Genomic DNA, 19,511 nt, shown 5'->3' with positions numbered 1-19,511 from the left:
CCAAGGCAGACCTGGGCTGCTCTTCGTCCCTGGTTCTGTGGTGCCTGGGGTGAAAACAAAAGTTTAGATCCCACTAGGTGCTCCCACCTGCTTTGGGGAGGACTCACGTGGCAGGGATTGCTACCACATGCTGCAGGTGGCTGGAGGGGCATCCTGGTTTGGGCTAGGAGACCCAGGAAGCAAAGGTAGGGGCAGGGGAGGGACGCTCCTCCTGCAACCCCTCTCATGTAAACTACTGGCTCTGCAAATGGGACTCTGGGGAGACACACAGAGGAAAGGGCGGCGGGGTGGGGGGAATTCTCAGGGCGTTCTGGGTCCAGACAGGGTGCCCAGGAACTGAAGGGAAGGGAAGGGATGGGGGGTGCATGGAGAATGAAGAGGAGGAGTGGGGAGGGGAGGCCAGCAAGGAGCAGAGGTGAGAGGAGCCAGGGGAGAATGCAAACCCAGCCTGTGGTGGTTTTCTCTTTTTTGAGAGCCACAAGCTGAGATCAAAGATGATATTTTTACAGCAACTGAAATAGAAAACCGCTGGACACACAGTGGGAGGTGAGCAGCCAGGACACAGGCCCCCTTGTGCAGCCTGTGGCCACAGCAAGCACACTGCCCTCCGCCACCAGGCCCGGGGGCCAGGGTGGTGCTGATCTTCCCAACCAAGGTTCGCTGGGGAAATGAAGGCCCCCACATCCCAGGAGAGGAGAGGAACAGCAGTGTGGATGCAGGGCAGGGCACCAGCCCCCCAGGGACAGCTCAGCCCTATCACAGTGCCACGGCTGTCCAGGCCTTCTGCGGAAGGGAACCTGTGTAGGTCATACAGTGCCCTAGCAGGGGGCTGAGCCCAGGGGTTTGGGAGCAAGGCAGACCTGGCATTCAGAAACTGCTGCTCCCAGGCCCTGCCTGGCCTCTTCCAGCTCTCATTCCCTCCCAAGACGATTCTTCACGTCCCTGCTACTGCTCCACATCCTTGCCACTCCCCCAACAATCTCATTCAACTCCACAACAATCCCTTAAAGCAAACTCAATAGGATCCCCTTGTCACAGATGAAGAAACAAGCACAGAGAGGCAAAGGAACCCAGCCAGGGTCACACAGCCTCTAGTAGGCCTCTTTCTGGCTCCTGGGTGCATCCTGGGAACCTAATGATACTGTCTGAGAGCATGGCCCCATCTGAGAGGAGCCATTCAGGGAACAAGCCAACTGTAATGGTACTCTCGGGATCAGAACCTCTGGCTGTTGTGAAGTTTGGAGAGCACCCCATCTCACTGAGGGGGAGAGTGTCCGACAGCAGTGGTGCCCTGGGATCCCATTTTGATCACTCAAGGGCCATGTGACTTTAGGCAAGCAGCCTCACACCTCTGAGTGTTTCATCTTACGTAAAGTGACAGAAACAGCCCTACTCTGCAGGGTGCCTGGGAGGACAGAGTGTCTGCACCCAGCCCAGAGCGTGGACAGTGCTGGCAACACCAACTGCTCACCCTGCTGTCTTCCCACCACTCAACTCCCTCCCTGCCTCAAACACCCACACAGTAAAGAGAAGAAGTTGAGTTCCCCCAAGAGATCACCATGTGTTCATCTGCCCACATCCCTGCCCTTGTCCTGATTCACAAGGCTCAGTTGCTGGAGGTTAAAGGCTGTACCTGTTGCATCAAGGCCAGGCGTTAGGCTGAGGCAGGGAGGGGTCTCCACTGCAGCCAGCCCTGCTGGCCAGTCCCCGGATGCATCTGCAACCAGCAGAACGTCCTTGGAGGCCCACACTGCCCAGGACAGCTACAGCTCATTAGTGGCCTGTTCCCCAAAGGCCGGCCCAGCACGCCTGATGAAAGTTGGCCTAGACAGAGCTGCAAAGAGGAGCAAACGCAGGCCAGGAAAGGTGCCTCCACCACTCTCATCACCCCAACCATAGGAACAGAAAGGGGAGCCCTGGAGAGCAGAAGCAGCTGGCAGAAAGCTCTAGCTGGGCCCAGCACCCACTGGCCACTGTGCAAACGCTGGACAAAGGGCATCCCTCTCTGGGTCTCAGTTCCCCAGTGTGTGTGTCATCAAAGGAGGGGCAAGCTTAGACACATGCTGAGGGGCTTCCAGCCCTGACATCCCTGGGGGCCTAGCTATGTTCTGGTAGGGGCGTGGGTGAGGAGTGGGAGGATATCCAGGCCTGGGGGGCCACAACCAGATGTAAGCCAAGAGCGCAAGACCAGAAAGTGGCCCAGCAGCTTCAAGGGGTTCTCTCAGAGCTCATGGGGGCAGAGATGGCCATGCTGGACAGAGGTCGAGACCATGTGAGAGTGGAGCTCCAGAAACATGGCTTCTGGCTGCATAGGCGAGTCAAGGTCACGTTGCTTCTCCCTTCTCTGGCCTCGCTGTCCCTCCTCACCTCCCCCATGAGCCCCAGCTGGTGTTCGTGAGTCCTTTCCTGTCCACTGATGTTGTGTCAGGCCGTGGGTAGAACGATTTCACCTTTTCCCTGATGGCAAGTACTGGTTGTTCTACAAGCCTGGGAGCTGGGCGTGCACCTTGGCAGGTCCTGACCTTGACCTCCAGCCTTACCCCTCAGAGTCAGAGACAAGCCAGCCCTTGGCCAACTACCCCATGATGCGGGTTTGGGGGAAGAGGGGCAGGCAGTCCCGCTCTAGCCGCCGCCCCCACAGTCTCCTGCTCTCCTGTGATAGGAGTAGAAGGTGCCAGAATTGGAGCTGCAGGAGGAGTGGTGAGGGAGACATGGTTCCCTCAGACTTTGTCAATGCCTGATACTGCCTGAGGAGTGAGTTCCACCCTCCAGGGAGGACCACGTCCGGTCTGGAGTGGGCGTGTCTCACTGACAGCACCCTGCCCCCGATCTTCCAGACAGCACCGGCCACAGGGAGTGTCTCTGATCCTGAACTTGTCCCTGCACACTTCACTCCTTGGCAACGGCCTCCTCCACATTTTAGACTGGTCCCCGCATCCCATGTAGAGCTGGGCCAACTGTGCAGGCAGCCAGGGAGCCACTGGGTTCATTTGCCTCTCCCAGGACAACCTTCCTACTGGTATTTCTAAGAAAAGCCCAGACAGGGGTGGGGACCTGCCCAGGGTCACGTAGCCAGTGGGGCTGAGACAGCCTTGGATTCCTGACCACGGTCAATGAACCAGTTGAACCCTTTCTGACGAATTTAAAAATGACACACCTGTAGAAAATACAGACAGACCAGAGCCGGTGTCCACAAAGACACCTTTGGTTTGTCTTTCGGAAATACGTCTCTCCTTTCTCTCCACCCCACCCCCAGCCTAAACCACCCTCCCCATAACCCCAGCCATAATCAATATCTCGCCTCCATTTGCCAACAGCTGCTCCCCAAGGAGCAAGCCTTGACAACGCATTCTGGAAGACTGCCTCAGACTGGATTCTGGAAGGCCCCGTCTCTTCCGGAACTGCAGAGCTTCCGCCTGAGCGGAACTGCTGTAAGCACAGGACCGAGTGGGGAAATACTCCCAGCCGGAATCCACAGACAGCAGCCAGGCTGCAGCCGTGTGACCCCGGGCCAGTCCCTGGGCCTCTCTGAGCCCAAGTTCCTACAGCCAGAAAATGAAGATGCATGCGGGAGAGAGTCATTTTCCCCACAGCCAGTGTATCAGGCCGTCAGCATCCCCTGGGCAGCAGCCAGGCCTTCTCTTCCTGAGAGAACCCCAGGACTCGATCAGAGATCGGGGTTCAAGCCCAAGGCCACCCCTTGGCACCTGTGTGAGTGTCCATGAGCAGGGCACCACATACCCTGAGTCCCTGCTCCTCTCTGGGGACAGACACAGATCAGAGTCAGCTGTAGACTCTGTGAGAGTCAGGCAGCAGAGACCTTAGCACCTGACTGTGTCCTCTGCCTGGCCTCCAGTAGGTGCACCCAGGGCTGATCCTGGAGTCACTACCTGCCTGCAATGTTCACGTGGCCCCAGAAAGAGGGGCATATGGCTGGGGGCTTAGCCTTCTGTATGCCATATTGGTGATGTTGCCCTGGGGTGCCTTGGGACCCATGGCGTCATGGACACCAGCTTCCATGCGAGACAAATAGGGCTCTGGCATTCTGGCCATCCTAAAGTGGAGTCCTGCCTTTTTTCCTTTCCTTTTATTTCCATCCAGCTGTACCAGGGAACGCTCAAGCTGCTGCAGAGGAGGAAGGGCTAGGTTCAGAAAGGGACTCTTGCCTTGGGGCCCGAAAACAACTGACCAACCTGGGAGCCAGGCTCCTCTGCCTCCTAGGTCCACTCAGGCTCCCCAGGATCCAGTGGGACCAGGGACAGCCTCACTTCTCCCAAGGATTTTCTGTACCTCAGTTGAACGTCCTTGAAGCAGGTGCCATGATGTTTCCCAAGACCCATGCCTAAGAAGCAAACACAGGGGACCAGTTCTGGGGTGCCACTGCCTGACACCAACATCTGGGCTGCTCCGCTTCCAATCCAGCTCCCTGCTAATGCACCTGGGAAAGCAGCAGAGGATGACCTAAGTGTAGGGCCACTGCTACCCACATGGGAGACCCAGATGAAGTTCCAGGACCCAGCTGTTGTGACCATTTGGACAGCGCACCAGTGGATAGATCTCTCTCACTCTCTCTGTGCATGTGTGTGTGTGTTTCCCCTCTCTCTACAACAATGTCTTTCAAATACATATTTTTTAAGTAAGAAGACTCAAACACAGCACCAGCAGCCCTTCCTGCAGCCGTGTTCCTGAGACGACTCCACAGACCAAGCTGGCAATGAGCAGAGACGGAGGTGTCTTCATGAGTTTTCTGTCACCCTAGCAAAACACTAGAGCTTGAGGAGGAGAGAGGGCTATTGCAGCTCACGGCTCTGAAATCTGAGAGTGGGACACCGGCATCTGCTTGGCCCCGTGCTGGGTTCCACCATGGCAGAGATGTGGGCATAGCAGGGGGAGCAGAAGCACAAGTGACCTCCATTGGTGCCACCAACCTTTGGGGAGGCTGTCTCAGGCCCCCAGACCTAGGGCGGCTGTGTTGAGAGCATGAGCCTGGTCTCTAGAGAAGACATTAATCTGTGCATGAGCGTGGGGTTAGGAGTCCTGAGACCTTGTCACTTGCCACTAGGTCTCCCTCTCAATACCACAGTTACAGAGGGGGTGCAGCCTCCAGCACACCTATCAGACCACAGCAGGAGGGAGACACACGGTCTGGCCAAGGGGTGCGGAATCCAGGGCAGTGCGGGAAGCTCAGAGGGTTTACAGAGAAGGGACCTTTGCACGTGTGAGGGTGTGCAGTCACATCGGAAAAGGTCCCCTGCACCTTTAACGCTCTCCGCCCCTCTGGGCACAGGCAGACCTGGGCGCCCAGGGTGGAAGTATAGTCCACAGCTCCCCAAACCTTGGCCCTTTCCTACCAGCACCTCAGGGCAACAGCTTAGACAGCTGGAGGCCCTGCTGCTGACTGGAGCAGGCTGAGTGTCAGGGGCCCGGGTTCTCTAGCCCACCTCCTGCCCCTGGCTGGCTGTGTGTCGCCAGACAAGGTACTACCCTTTCTGGGCCTCAACTTCCCTGTTGGTGAAATGGCTGGCAGCAGCCAAGGGGTGGGGCAAAGGAGACAGGAATGCCACTGACAGGGGTCCTCCCTGGGGGGCGACCCACATGACCTGAAATGGGATCCTAGCATTCACTGTTCAGCTCTGTGCATGCACTCAGGGGATTCCTGCACTCGAACTTTTCTTCTAGGGTGGTGGCTGTTGTAGAGACAACCTCCTAAGCGACGAATGCCAACTTGGAGGGGGCTGCCTAGAACCCCCCACCCTCGTGTATCCTCTGTGCTCAGTGATTCCCACCACCCACCCAACCAGGTCTGGCCTTCCAAGACTCCCCTCCCCCAACACACAGTAACAGCCATGTGACAGTCACTGGTCACCAAAGCCGACCACAACACAGTAGGCGGGCTGGAGGCTATGGGAGAGAGCAGACAGGCATGCAGGCCCTGCTGGAAGGGGCTCTGTCTGCAGGAACCGGTGCGGTACACGCAGTGCCTGGGAGGGACTGCCTTCGGTCCTTCTCTTCCTTGTGGCCAGGCAAGGACCAGGGAGTCCTGAGCCCCATCCAGCAGTTGCCGACTCACTTACATGTAGGGCCTTGCTGCCAAGGAGACTCAGGGACCCCAGCAGGTCCTTGGGTGGACGCTGTCCCTGGTGGGCAGCCCCTGCCTGGGCCTCTGTGGCTGCCATCTTCCCAGGCAGACCCTGCTCCTCATGCCAACCGCTACTCTCCATGCAGTATCTTGAGTGGCAAGCTTTTCCACTGCACCAGGGCCAAGCACGGTTCTGGGCTCCAGGGCTGAGAGCCGGATTCAGGCCGTCCCCGCCCTAGACTTCTCCCCAAGGACCCGCTCCAGGCTGCAGCTGGGCCTCATGCTCTTTCTGCTCCTGTTTTTCGCTTTTGCTCCTGTCTCTTTTCCTCTCCGTGGAGCGCTCCCTCGGTTGGGTCTCTCTCTCTTTCTTGCTGCTGCTCTTTCTTTCTCTGTCTGCTGGAGGGTAGCTAACACTCTAGGTGCTTCACAATGGGCTGGGTAGGACTGAGCTGCAGTTCTGTCACCTGCTGCTGTATGCTTGGGCCAGGAGTGGCGGTGGCTGTTCTACCTCCTGCTCCTCTGGGTGGGTGTCAGCGGTGACACCCACCAGGAAGAGCTTGGCAGACGCCTCTTCTGTATGTTCTCAACCCTTTGCTATCCTGCTCATTTCCAGACACCCTGAGAGAAGTCAAAGCCTCTCTCCTGACCGCAGCCACTAGCTCCTGCAGACCGAACCTCCCAGGCAGCCTTGTGTCTTGGACAGCCTCTCTGCCTTGGGACTCCCAAGGGGGGATGTGGAGGGAATCTTCTGAATGGGGGCTTGGCTTCCAAAGTCTTTTGTTTTTCATCAAGGAGCCAGCTCTCACCACCAGCCCACATTTCAGCCGGCCCCCCACTTGTTCGTGCCCTTGACCCCACCCAGTACACCTTCTGCTCTGTCCCCTTCCTGTGGTCCTAGGAGATGACAGAGGAGGGAAGTGTGGGTGCCCTTCACCAAAATGTGTTCAAGGGGAGGCTTGTGCCGGTCCTTGCAAGTCTGAGCATAGCAGCTTGCCTGGGTTGCGGTGTGCCTGGGTGGAAATGTAGGGTTACAATTTCCTTCCTTCTTGAGGCTGTGACCACATGGCCCCTGCTGTAAATCAGTTCCTGGAAGTGCCTTAACAGGCCCTGAAGCAAATAAATGCATGCATTTATTGTAATCAGCTGAGTTTTGACAGGTGTGCCAAGGCAATCCAACAGAGGAAAAGTTTTTAACAAATGCTGCTGCAACAGTTGAATAACCACATAAAAAAAAAAAGAAGGGGGACCCTTACCTCATACCAATAAAGAAAGTGAGTTCAGGGCCCGGCAGTATATCCGCCTTTCCAATAAAAAAATAATAAAAATAAATCTTTAAAAAAAAAAAAAAAGAAAGTGAGTTCAATGTGGACCAAAGACCTTTATGTAAGAATTCAAATTGAGGGGCCCGGCGCGGTGGCGCAGTGGTTAAGGTCCTCGCCTTGAACACACCTGGGATCCCATATGGGCGCCGGTTCTATCCCGGCAGCACCGCTTCCCTTCCAGCTTCCTGCCTGCGGCTCGGGAAAGCAGTCGAGGACGGCCCAAAGCTTTGGGACCCTGCACCCGCGTGGGAGACCCGGAAGAGGCTCCTGGCTTCAGATCGGCATAGTATCGGCCCGTTGCGCTCACTTGGAGAGTGAATCATCGGACGGAAGATCTTCCTCTCTGTCTCTCCTCTCTGTATATCCGCCTTTCCAATAAAAAAATAATAAAAATAAATCTTAAAAAAAAAATAAAGAACCCAGTCTGGGGGAAGGGTTTAAAAAAAAAAAAAGGAATTCAAATTGAAAAGCTCTTAACAGAAAACTTTGATATAAATATGCATGATTTTGATTTAAAAAGTAGTGTATTTGATATGTTAAAAATATAGGAAATTTTTAAAATCATTTTATTTTATTTTTAAAGATTTACTTATTTATTGGAAAGTCAGATACACAGAAAGGAGAGACAGAGGGGAAGATCTTCCGTCCAATGATTCACTCCCCAAGTGACCACGACGGCCGATGCTATGCCGATCCGAAGCCAGGATCCAGGAACTTCTTCTGGGCATCCCACACGGTTGCAGGGTCCCAAGGCTTTGGGCCGTCCTTGATTGCTTTCCCAGGCCACAAGCAGGGAGCTGGATGGGAAGTGGAGCTGACAGGATTAGAACCGGCGCCCATATGGGATCCTGGCGCATTCAATGCGAGGACTTTAGCTGCTAGGCCACGCCACCGGGCCCAAAAATCATTTTAGATTTATATTTTTTGTTCAAAAGATAGATTTACAGGGCCCGGCATGATGGTCTAGCCACTAAAGTCCTCGCCTTGAACACACCGGGATCCCAGCAGTTCCATTTCCCATCCAGCACCCTGCTTGTGGCCTGGGAAAGCAGGTGAGGATGGCCCAAAGCCTTGGTACCCTGCACCCATGTGGGAGACCTAGAGGAGGTTCCTGGCTCTTGGCTTCAGATTGGCACAGCACTGGCCATTGTGGTCACTTGGGGAATAAATCATCAGACAGAAGATCTTCCTCCCTGTGTCTCCTCCTCTCTGTAAATCTGACTTCCCATTAAAAATGAACAAATTTTTAAAAATAAAAAATAGATTTACAGAGAGAAGGAGAGACACAGAGAGAGGTCTTCCACCTGATGGTTCAGTTCCCAAAAGGCCAGAGCAGAGCTGATCCAAAGCCAGGAGCCAGGAGCCAGCTTCCTTGTGTCTCCCCCATGAGTGCAGGGGTCCAACCACTTGGGCCATCCTCTGTTGCTTTTCCAGGTACACTAGCTTGGAGCACTTGGGACTCCCTGGCACTGGTAGTGGTGATTTTACCCACTATGCCACAGTGCCACCTCCAAGAAACTAAATTTTTTTAAAAAAGAAATAAAGGTGGTTTTTGCTTTTCAAAATGGAAAGCTTGCTACTTCAACAGACATGATCAGAAAGTGCAAATAAAACGCACAAAATAGAATAGAGCATTTGCAAAAACCCACAAAATAGAATAGAGCATTTGCAAATAATCTTGTAGGAGTCTAGCATATTAGTATCTACCTTACACAACCCACTCATAACTCAGTGAGACAAGAGCCAATGATCCAGAAGTTTTAATGGACAAGAGGTTTGGGCAGATGTTTCTCTGGAGAAGATCTCCCAGTGGCCAAAGGATATCCAAGCTTCAGTTCACAGCGGCCCAGAAGCGGAGACCATCATGTGTCCATCCAATCATGCATGCTACGGGAGAGTATCCAGTCCCAAGAAGACAGGAAGCATTGATCCTCGTAACACTGTGGATGGACTTGGAAATGAACCTGAAATGTCCAGACAGGAAAATCCATAGAGACTTCAACAATTTCCAGGGGCTGGAGTGGTGGATGCAGTGCAGTGTGACTGCTAATGGGGGTAGAGTGTCTTTTGGGGAAAAGGGAAACTCAATGAATATGCAAAACAAGCACTGTATACTTTCAGTGGATGACTCTGTGATATAAGAGTTGTAGTTCAATAAAACAAAACAAAACAGCGATTGTGTAGATCTGGAAGTGGTTTTACACAACAATGAGTCCACCTACTCTTACATATATGCACACACCTTTGTGTTAGAGATGGGAAAATGAGAACCCACAGGAGCAGGACCACACTCCAAGCTTGCGATAGAGCAGGGACCAGACCCAGAACTGCTGCGTCCTCTGTATCCTCTGCCCAGGGCATCAGCTCCTGGGATTCAGGAACCTTTATGCACCTTGTGTGTCCTGTAGCAGCAGCACAGAGCTCAGCACATTGTAGGCCACAGTTAGGGCTGCTCCAAATGCAAGCTGGGAGGCACGGAGGCATTGCCCACAGGCTCGCGGAGGACTGGTTTAGGGATTCAAACTATCTCCCCCAGTCCCTCCCTTTTAAAGATTCATTTTATTTTTATTGGAAAGGTGGATATACAGAGAGGAGAGACAGTGAGGAAGATCTTCCGTCCCATGATTCACTCCCCAGGTGGCAGCAATGGCTGGAGCTGAGCCAGTCTGAAGCCAGGAGCCTCTTCCGGGTCTCCCACGCGGGTGCAGGGTCCCAAAGCTTTGGGCTGTCCCAGGCTACAACCAGGGAGCTGGATGGGAAGCGGGGCTGCCGGGATTAGAACTAGTGCCCATATGGGATCCCGGGCGTGTTCAAGGCGAGGACCTTAACCACTGCGCCATCGCGCCGGGCCCTCTCCGTTCTTCCTTACCTTGGGATCACACTGTGGGAGCCTGTGTTCCACCAAGGAGCTAAGGATGTGGCTGGCTGGAAAGATGCCCTCCTCCACAAGGCCAAGCTTTCTCTCAGGGTCCTGGGTTCTGTGGCTGGCAGCAGCACCAAAACCTCACAAAGCAGGGGGGTGGCAAGGAGAGAGGTGCTCCTGCGGTCAGAAGTGGGATGGAAGCTGGGCACACAAAATCCCAGCTGCCCAGGGGTCCACAGAGACTCAGGCCACTGTAAGTAGGGATGATCCACCAGGCAGAGGAACAGGCAGCCCAAAGATTCAGCACCCAGCTGTATTTGAAATCAGGAACAAGAGCCTGGCTCAGAATCTTATCCAGACATGGGCATCCTAGGAGTGGGGCAGGGCAGAGCAGTGCTGGGTCTTCTGAAGGTCCAGAGGCCTGCACCAGGGTTAAGGGGGACCAGGGATTTTGAGAAGGTGGCTCTGGCTCAGCCCAGTGTTGCCCAACCTGCTGGGTGAGCTCTGAGCTCAGTGGCCCCTGGCCTTGTGCAAGCTGCTGAGGCTGCTATTCATTGAAGGCTGCAGTGAATTCAACAGCTCGTGGCTGATGTGACCCAGCTGTGCCAGGCACGGGGCTGGGAGTAGGGGCTCAGAGATGACAGGGATCCAGCTCTAGCCTCGAGGTGTCTGCAGGCTAGCTGAACAGATGCACATGGCCACTACTCAAGAGTAGTAGTGACCTTGGGCAAGTCACCACTCCCTGGAGCTCCCTGTTGCCCCATCTCAAGAAAAGAGTTAAACAGGAGGAAGACAGCCTGTGGCCAGGCCCGTAGCCCCAAAGAGGTGGACAAGCAACCCATCCCCCACCTCAGTTCAGTCTAGTGATGTCATCCCCAACTGGCTCCAGTTTCCCTGGCAACTGGGGTGCTGGCCGAGGTTCCCCAGGGACCCAGGCCGTCTGGATTTCCTTGCATATAACTGTACCTCATCCACATTTTCATAATTAGCTTGTCAGCTTGGGTTAAGTGTTGTCTGCTGACAGCTGTCAGCCTCTTTCTGCTCCCCCATGTTCTTCACCTAGAGCGAGTGAGCAAGTGAGCAAGGCTTGCCCCTTCCCTCTGTGCCATGGACAGAGGCTGGGATGGGAGTTGGGAAACAGAATGGGGAGACTGGGTTGCTGTGCAATCTTGGGTGAGTTCACTCCCTCTCTCTAGGAGAGGCCTGGGTCTCCCTTCCCAGCCAGCTCTGCCAGCCTTCCTGCCTCCCCGGGGAGGACCCTCTTTGAATCCCCACCAGATGGACAACCAGCTTAGTCCTCCCCACCCCACCACTCTGGCCTAACCTATCTCCTTCACTAGCTGTTGCTGGGTTGCAAAGGGCAGGAAGTTTCTCTTTCCAGGAGAGCCTGGAACAGGACAGGCCCTTGGGCCTGGGAAGGTCCAGGCCCAGGCTGGTGGCTTAGGGGCTCAGGGGCCAACCTCAGCAACCAGTGGCTTCTGTCCCACCCCACCGTGGACCTGAGCCACTCCTGCTGCTACCCAATCATTCCCTTCTCAGGCTCCTAGGGGACACCCTCTGAGTTCCCCGCCTGCCATTCAGGCCCAGATCTGCCCCCCCCAAATCCTGCACCTGCCCTGTCCCTCCCCCCTGCTCCCTTGGCACAGAGCCCTGTCCTCTCCATCACCACCCTCCATCCTGTCACTCTGCACTCAGCAGCGCGCAGCCACCCACTGACGCGCCCCAGAAAGGACACTCCTCCCTCCTGCCATTGCTTGCGCTGCTCCCCTGCTGGGAGCACCCTCCCCCATCCCAGCCACCTGACAATTCCTCTCCCACCTGCACATTATTTATGTAGACACCAGTGCTAAGCACAGATGAGCTTTCCATCTGGAACAGTTTATGTACCTGGCAGAAAAGGAACTAACCTTTATCAAGGACCCATTATGAGCTGAGCATTTCACATACATCATCTCCTCTCTCAGCCCGGGAGCAGCCCCAGGCAGTAAATCTCACCCCTCCTATTTTCCAGATGAGAAAACTGAGGAGCAGTGACAGCCAGTGTCTTGCAAAGCTATAGGGAAATTTGGGGCTGGGAGAGGGCTGCGTTGTGCCATGAGTTAAGCCTCTGAGTGCAGCATCTCCTGTGGGTGTTGGTTCTGGTTCTTGCTGCTCCACTTCCAATCAGCTCCTTGCTTATGTGCCTGAGAACCCTGTTGATGATCCTGATGCGTGGGCCCCTGCCACCTAGATGGGAGCCCTCAGGGGAAGTTTCTGGCTCCTGGCTTCCTCGGGCTGGTCTAGTCCCAGCCTTTGTGGGCCATTGAGGGTGTGAACCAGCAAATGGAAGATCTCTCTCTGTAACTCTGTCTTTCAAATTAATCTTGAAAAAAAAAAAGTTGGATGTGGTTGAACCTACAAGATCAGGGATCTCACAACCCACCCTTGTTGCGGGGCCAGGTGTTCATACTCCCTAAAATGACGGATGGATGCTTGAGGCAAGGGCTGTGAAGCTACCTACTGCCAAGCAAAGATTTGCTTCTTTGCAGCCACCGGGGACTGCAGTGTTTTACCCAAAGCTGGGTTATGCTATAAAAGAGGCAACCCGAGGCAGAGCCAGGGCCACAGCTGGGACAGCAAAATGGCTCCAGATTGGAGGCAGGTCTTCCCATAGCCACAGCCACCCCAGGATGGAGAGGGCTGACCAGGAGGGAGTGAGCTCCCTTCTCTGGGGTGTGCATGCAGAGCCTTAGAAGGGAACTTTAGTCCAGCTAGCAACTTGAGAGGGGCCAATGTCAGCCTGGTGCAGGCATGGCACTAGGAAAGCAGCAACGCATGAGACCCCAGGCCACATTACAAGGATTCTGGTAGTTGAAACCTTGGGACATGAGAACAGGTGGCCCAGCTCTGAGATTTCAAGATGCTGAAATGACATTGGGCAAAGAACTACAGATGTTGTGCTTTCTGCCTCAGGAAGCCTGGCTGCTGTGCGCCTGTTACTGCACACCAGTCTGTGTCCAGATCCAAGATTTGAGACAATGGCCTGGCTGGCCCCCCTCCTGAGGCTTCCGAAGCAGCTGCTTTCAAAAGGAGGCTCAGCAGGGGCTGGGTTTGGTTGGAAAAGCTAAGGCCCTATCTGTGCTGGCTTCTTAATAACCAGTCTGGGTTGCTGACACCAATGGAGTGAAAGCAGAAATGATAACGTCCCTTTGAGGCCTGAGTTCAAGAATGTGTGGTGGGACTGTCACAATGGCTCAGTGGCTAAATCCCTGCCTTGCAAGTGCCAGAATCCCATATAGGCACCAATTCATGTCCTGGCTGCTTCACTTCCCTTCCAGGTCCCTCTTCTGGCCTGGGGAAGCAGTAGAGGACGGCCCAAAGCCTTGGGAACCTGCACCTGCATGGGAGACCCGGAAGAAGCTCCTGGTTTTGGATTAGCTCAGCTTCGGCCATTGAGGCCACCTGGGGGAGTGAACCGGTGGATGAAAGATTTGTCTTTCTGTCTCCCCTTCTTTCTGTAAATCTGTCTTTCCAATAAAAATAAGTCTAAAAAAGAGAAAAGAAGACATGCATGGCTTCCTTCTTTCCAGCTCAGATCAGCAGGCACAGCCTTCATCTGTGGACAGTCACTCTCTGAAGGAGTCTGCTCTGTGGGTTCAGACCTCGGTCAGAAAAGCTGCTGCCGCTGTGGCCTTCCCAGAAAGGCTCAGAGCCAGTGACAAGTGGCGGCACAGCTCGTGGGTCCAGGGTCAGGGCTCCCGGCTTCCGTGACTCCTGCCCCACTCAGCAAGCCCCATGGGACAAGTTGCTCCCTTCTCTCAGCCTCCGTTGTTTTATGTGGACAAGGGGCCCTGGGCCTGAGGAGGGAGGGTTCTCCTCCCCTGTGTGAGTATAGAGATGGCAGCGGGTGGGAATCACACCCTCCTAGCCCCGGCAAGTGCAGACTCACTGACCTGTGTGCTCACCAAGGAGGTCAAAGTCTACCCTCAAGAGAAACTCCCCTGCCCCCAAAGGCCCTGGTGGCCTGTGCTTCCTCCTCTTCCTCTTGTAGGGATGTCCGCTACCCCATGGTCCTTCCCAGGGCCCCTCCCTATGGCCTTAATGGTAGACCAGAGGGAGGGCACCTGACTCAAGCGGGGTCAATCAGCAGCCTGCCCTGGCATGAGCTTCAGACTGTGCAAGGTCCTGAGGTGCTGGCAGCATCTATCTGCCAGGGACTCCTAACCGGGGCTCTTGACGGTCACATCCCAGGAGGCCAGCAGGATTCCAAGAGGGCAGAGAGAGGCAGACAGCACACAGTCCCTGTCCAGGTCCCCCAGCTGGTACCCTGTCCAGCCAGTGTGGGCAGGTTCTCTCTAAAGGAGCTGGGATTGACCTTCTCTTCTAAGGCTGAAAAAACCAGAAAGACTCAGGCATTGTTCTCTGGGCTGCCGCCGGGGCAGTTAAACAATCGGGAGCTGAAAGCAGCCTTTCATCAGCGCCGCCCTCAGCAGGTGGGACAGGCGGCACCTGCTTCTGCATGGCCAGGGCAGAGCTCTCAAAAACATCAGGACCTCCGCTGAGCTCACTGAGGAGGAGGAGGGAGAGGTGAGCACACCTTCTGAGCCCCTGAGGACCTGCAACATCTCACATACCTTACAGAAAACAGTCGGGCTAGGCATTCTCCCTCACAGGTGCATAACCTGCCTGGTCCCAGAGGAGATGCCTGGCCAGTCGGTGTGCCATCATTCCTTGCACTGCTCTCTTCCAGGGACATTGGCTGGGAGGGTGCTTCAATGGTTTCCCATTTCACAGATGGTAAAATCAAGACTGTGCTGGCCCTGGATCCTACGGTGTTTAACAGGGGAGATGCATGGAGAACCAATCCTTGGTGATATGCCCAGAGCAGGGGACAGCTGGATTGGGTTCATCTGCCCCTAGGAGAGAGGTTTTTGGAGACTGACCTTGTTGGACACATCTGAGAAATGGCTAAGCCAGGTACATGGATCAATAGAGGGCAACACAGGGGGAGAACTGGCATCTCTGTGCAGAGGCGGGTGTGGAAAGAGTGTGTCCACATCTCCCAACTCTGCCAATGGCAGCTTGGCTAAGGTGAGGCAGTTGTGGGGGTGGGTGTGGACAAGAAGCCTCACCCCCAGGACTGGGTGATCAGCTAAACAGAGTCACAGAGCAGGTGGGTGAGGGTGGGAGAGACTTGGATGTAAAAGTTGGTGCAAGTGTCTGCGTGAAGTCACTGCTAAGCAGCTGGGGACACTGGCATGAGGTGGGGCAGACCCAGGTCTCCCTCTGATTTTCAAGGCACTTCTCCCTCTGCCCCCACTGCACACCCTCCCCTGGCGGGGTCCCCAACCCTCACTGCCGCCTGGGACTTAAGGTCTTCAGATGTCGGTTTGAGCACTTGCCTCTACCTCCTTTGCAGCCTCGGTTTGTGCATCTGCAAAACGGGGATGCTAAGCCTGCTTTGGGGAAATGCAGATGACGTCAATGCCACTGAATGGGTGAGTCAACAGTCTGGGAGTGTTTAAGCAACTTGCTCAAGATTCCCAAGCTACAAGGCAAGTCAGACAGAATCTGTATTGGAACCCAGTGTCCAGAAAGCCGTTTGGAGTCCTCCCCTTCCTCCAGGGCACCTGGGGGACAGGCTGAGCTCCAAGCAGGGCATTTTCTGGCTGGGAGCTGGGAGGGAATTTCTGGCAGAAGGACCAGTTAGTCAATGTTTGAGGACACCTGATGCAGCTTGTCAGATGAGCAAGAGGGGAGTGTGCCCCAGTCAGACTGTCCACCTGGAATGGCCTTGACAGTGGTGGCCAGGGATGGGAGGGGGCTCCAGCCAGGGGCCAGGGCAGCCAGGACACTCTTGAGCCCCTGGAGGCCCTTGGTCAGGTTCTTGCATGCAGCAGGCTGATCCTTCCCTCTTACTAAACATCCCGTCTAAAATCCCACAGCCTTCCCATGATGACCGTGCAGGAGCACAGGTGGACCTAGCGTGTCATACCTGGGAGTTGCGTGTGTCCTCATTGTGTGCCTGGAAGCACAGGTGTGTGCAGGCATGCCTTGCAGGTGGGGGCAGTGTGTGTCAGCCTTACCTTAATGACATGTGTGTGGCTGTTGCAGACCTATAAGAGACTGAAAGTTGAGGAAATAAGCACCTGCCTTGCAGGTAGGAAGGGGAGGGGTACAGGAGGAGGAGGAGTCGCAGGTCTGCTCAGGGAATGCCCAGTGAGAATGATCCCCAGAAACACAGCCCAGCTCGCTGAGGCTGGGCTGCACTGTCAGCTCCTGAAGCTTACGCCTCTGCTGCCTTGATGGCATCTTGCATATTGCCCAGGAATCACTCCCCTAGCTGGGACGCCCGGCCAGGCCTGGAGCCTGAGGTTTACAGAACTTTGGGCACATTGAGTGCCCACTGATCCCTTTTCCAGACCAGAACCAGAGGCCTGGAGAGGTGGGGACTGGGACACAAACTCAGTCTGCAGAGTTTTCAGACTCTGCAGCCTGTAGTGATCAAACTGCAGGAGGGAACCCAACGAAGCGTGGGCACTCAGTGATACCCAAATTGGACTTCCCTGGGGCTGCTGCGGGGATCGACACCGACCTCACCTGGGCCCCGCACGCACAGCCAATGGCCGCCGGGCCAAGCCCCCTTTTTAATTCCGTGGGACGGCCAGCCCGTAGAAGTCGCGGCGCTGGCGCCGGGTCCCTGGCGTCCTCAGGGACCCCGCCCCGGCCCCCCCCCCTCCAGCGCAGCCCAGCCACCCGGTGGGGTTCGGCTCGCTGACGTGGGCGGATCAAAGCGGCCGCCCGTGCCTTATAAAGCCTTCCCGGAGGCCGGCGCCGGAGAGCGGGAGGAGCGGGCGAGCGCACGGCCCGGGATCCAAGCGCAGCGGAGAACCCTCCTAGTGCGCGCCGGAGCGTGCGCGCTGCACTGGAGCCGGCTGCCGCCTGCCCGGCTGCCCGGCTGCCCGGCTGCCCGGCGTCCTGCTCCCATCGCCAGCCCAGCCGAGTGCGCTCGAGCCCCTGGAGAGTCGAGCTGGTGGCCCTCGGGCCGGCAGACGGAACAAGGCGCGCAGGACGAGCTCTTTGAGAAGTGAGCGGTGGTCACCGGAGCGAGCAGACGCTTGAGAAGACCCGGGAGGGCTGGGAACGCCTGAGGCCGTAAGGACAGCGCTTCCTACACCCGCCGCCACTCCTCGGGGCACCCACTCCCGGGTAAGCAAACCGAAGTGTCCTTCGTAGCACTTCGAGAGTCCTCAGCCGAGAACAGCCCGGAGACCGGGGATTGGGGATACGCGGGTTCTGGTAGATGAGGACTTGGGGACGCTGAGAAGTGCCCGCAGTCTCCGCAACTCTCCTGGTCCCGCGGTTCTTCCCAGTCGGCCCTCGGATGAGGTCATGCCCTAGACATCCTGGGGGTGGGGGCCTCAGGTCCCGCGGCACAGGGCGTGGGTGAGACGCGGCGGGAGAGGATGGCTTAAGGCGGAGAGAGGCCGGTGGCTCCCACCAAACTGGGAGGTGGCGGCGGATTTCGGAGTTTGATAATGGCTCCCCACCGCGGCGGAGGGAGGGAGAAAGGGGCATAAATGAGTTTGTTTACAGACCTGAGCTCCGGGCTGGGGGTGAGGAGGAGGTAGCCCCGGCCCCACAGCGGGTATGGAGCCTCCTGCACCTTTAGCTGAGCTGGTGCAAGAGCCCTCACGCTGCTCCCCGCCCGCTTCCCGCGGTGCCTCCGTGTCCCTCACGGTCCCCAGGGCGCCTGGTCCCGCAGTTCCCACTTCCAAAACAACCCGTCTCCCGGGTGACCGGCGCCGCGGCGGAGCGGCCCGGCCTGCCAAGCCCCGCGGCCAGGGTCCAAGCCGGGCGTTGGGGCCGGCCTTCGCTCGGCCTCGCAGGTAACCTTGACGCGGGAGCCTGGCTCACGAGGGTCAGCAGCGGCCTCTGGCGTATCGGTGTGGACACTGCCCCCGGCGCGTCGCGGGTCTGAAAGCCTGGGCGCTGTCTCAAGCCGTCCTGGCTCGGAGGAGAAGCCGCCCCGTCGGCGAGGTTTCCTGAGACCTTAGTGACTCCGAGCAGAGACCACCTGCTGGCGACGCGAGGCTAGGCGCGTGCGGAGTCCGGCGGCCTCACCCCCCCACCCCCCCGCTGCCGGAGGGGAGGCTTGAACCCGCTTCTCAGTGTGGCGGAGGGGGCCATCACCTCACCCGGGACCCCGTTGTGACGCTGGCCCTCTGCGCGCCGGGCCCGAAGCTGTCGGGTGGTCCCGGGCTGAGCGCGGCGAGGGTCCAGGGCCCGTCGCCTTAGGCTACCCCACTCGCGGATCCGGGGGTCTAGGAAGCGGAGGAGACGTTCCCCATGGGTCACTGCCCGGCGGGCAGCGGCCGATGCCCTCGCGAACGCCCCGCCTGGCGCCACCTGGCGGAATGGGGACCCGGCGCGCAGCCAGAGCGTCCCAAACCGCGGACGCACGCAGACCAAGGGTGACCCGCGGTGCGCTCGGCTGGCCCTGGCAGCTTTCACAGTGGACAGGAATAGTCTGTCAACAGCCACAGGCCCAGGTCAGCGCGGCCTTCCCCCCCCACCCCCGTGACGATCTGGGGCGGCCGAGAGATACGCCTGGGATTGCGGGGAGGGGGTGGCATTCGGGAAGTCGCCGGAGTAGCTGGAGGTCGGGGATGGGGTCTGCTCTGCGACCCAGGGGGCTGAAAGCGGGTCCCCTCCCCCTTGTCACCCCGGAATGCTGAGCGCTTGGCGCAGTCACTCTGGAGAGGTGGGAGCTGCTGTGGGAGTCTGGGCGTCCCGCCCCCCACGCCCAGCTGCGCTGTCCTGCGCTGAGAACGAGCAGCTAGCGTCCGGGACCAGGCAGACAAAGGGCCTGGGTATTTGGTGCGGGGCGTATTTGGTGCGGGGCGGAGACGGGGGGCGCTTGGGCACGCCGAGAGCCCCGGCCTTGGGTCAGTGCGTTTGCCTTGAGCTCTACCTGGGCGCCTCGCTGGGGACCCTGCGTCGCCCTCCTCTAGTTGTGCGGACGAATGCCAGCAGACAGCGGGGTGCCGGATGATTGCGCAGGGCACACACGCGCCGGCTCAGCCCTGCGTACCAGTCCGGGGGACTGCGATTGTGGGAAGACCTTGGGAGATGCAAGGTGACACCCGGCCCGGATCGGGCAGAAGGGGCGCCCGTCACCGTGGCCGCAGAGGCTGGAGGGTTGCGAGCACCCGCAGGGCCCCCTCTCCGACGTCCCCCTTTTTCCTAACGCCCCACGTATCCTTTG

Source organism: Ochotona curzoniae, unplaced genomic scaffold (genome assembly GCF_017591425.1).
Source record: "Ochotona curzoniae isolate NIBS_2020 unplaced genomic scaffold, NIBS_Ocur_1.0 scaffold_3223, whole genome shotgun sequence".
Lineage (NCBI taxonomy): Eukaryota > Metazoa > Chordata > Mammalia > Lagomorpha > Ochotonidae > Ochotona > Ochotona curzoniae.
The sequence above is the reverse complement of the archived record's forward strand: the minus strand, read 5'-3'. Positions refer to the sequence as shown.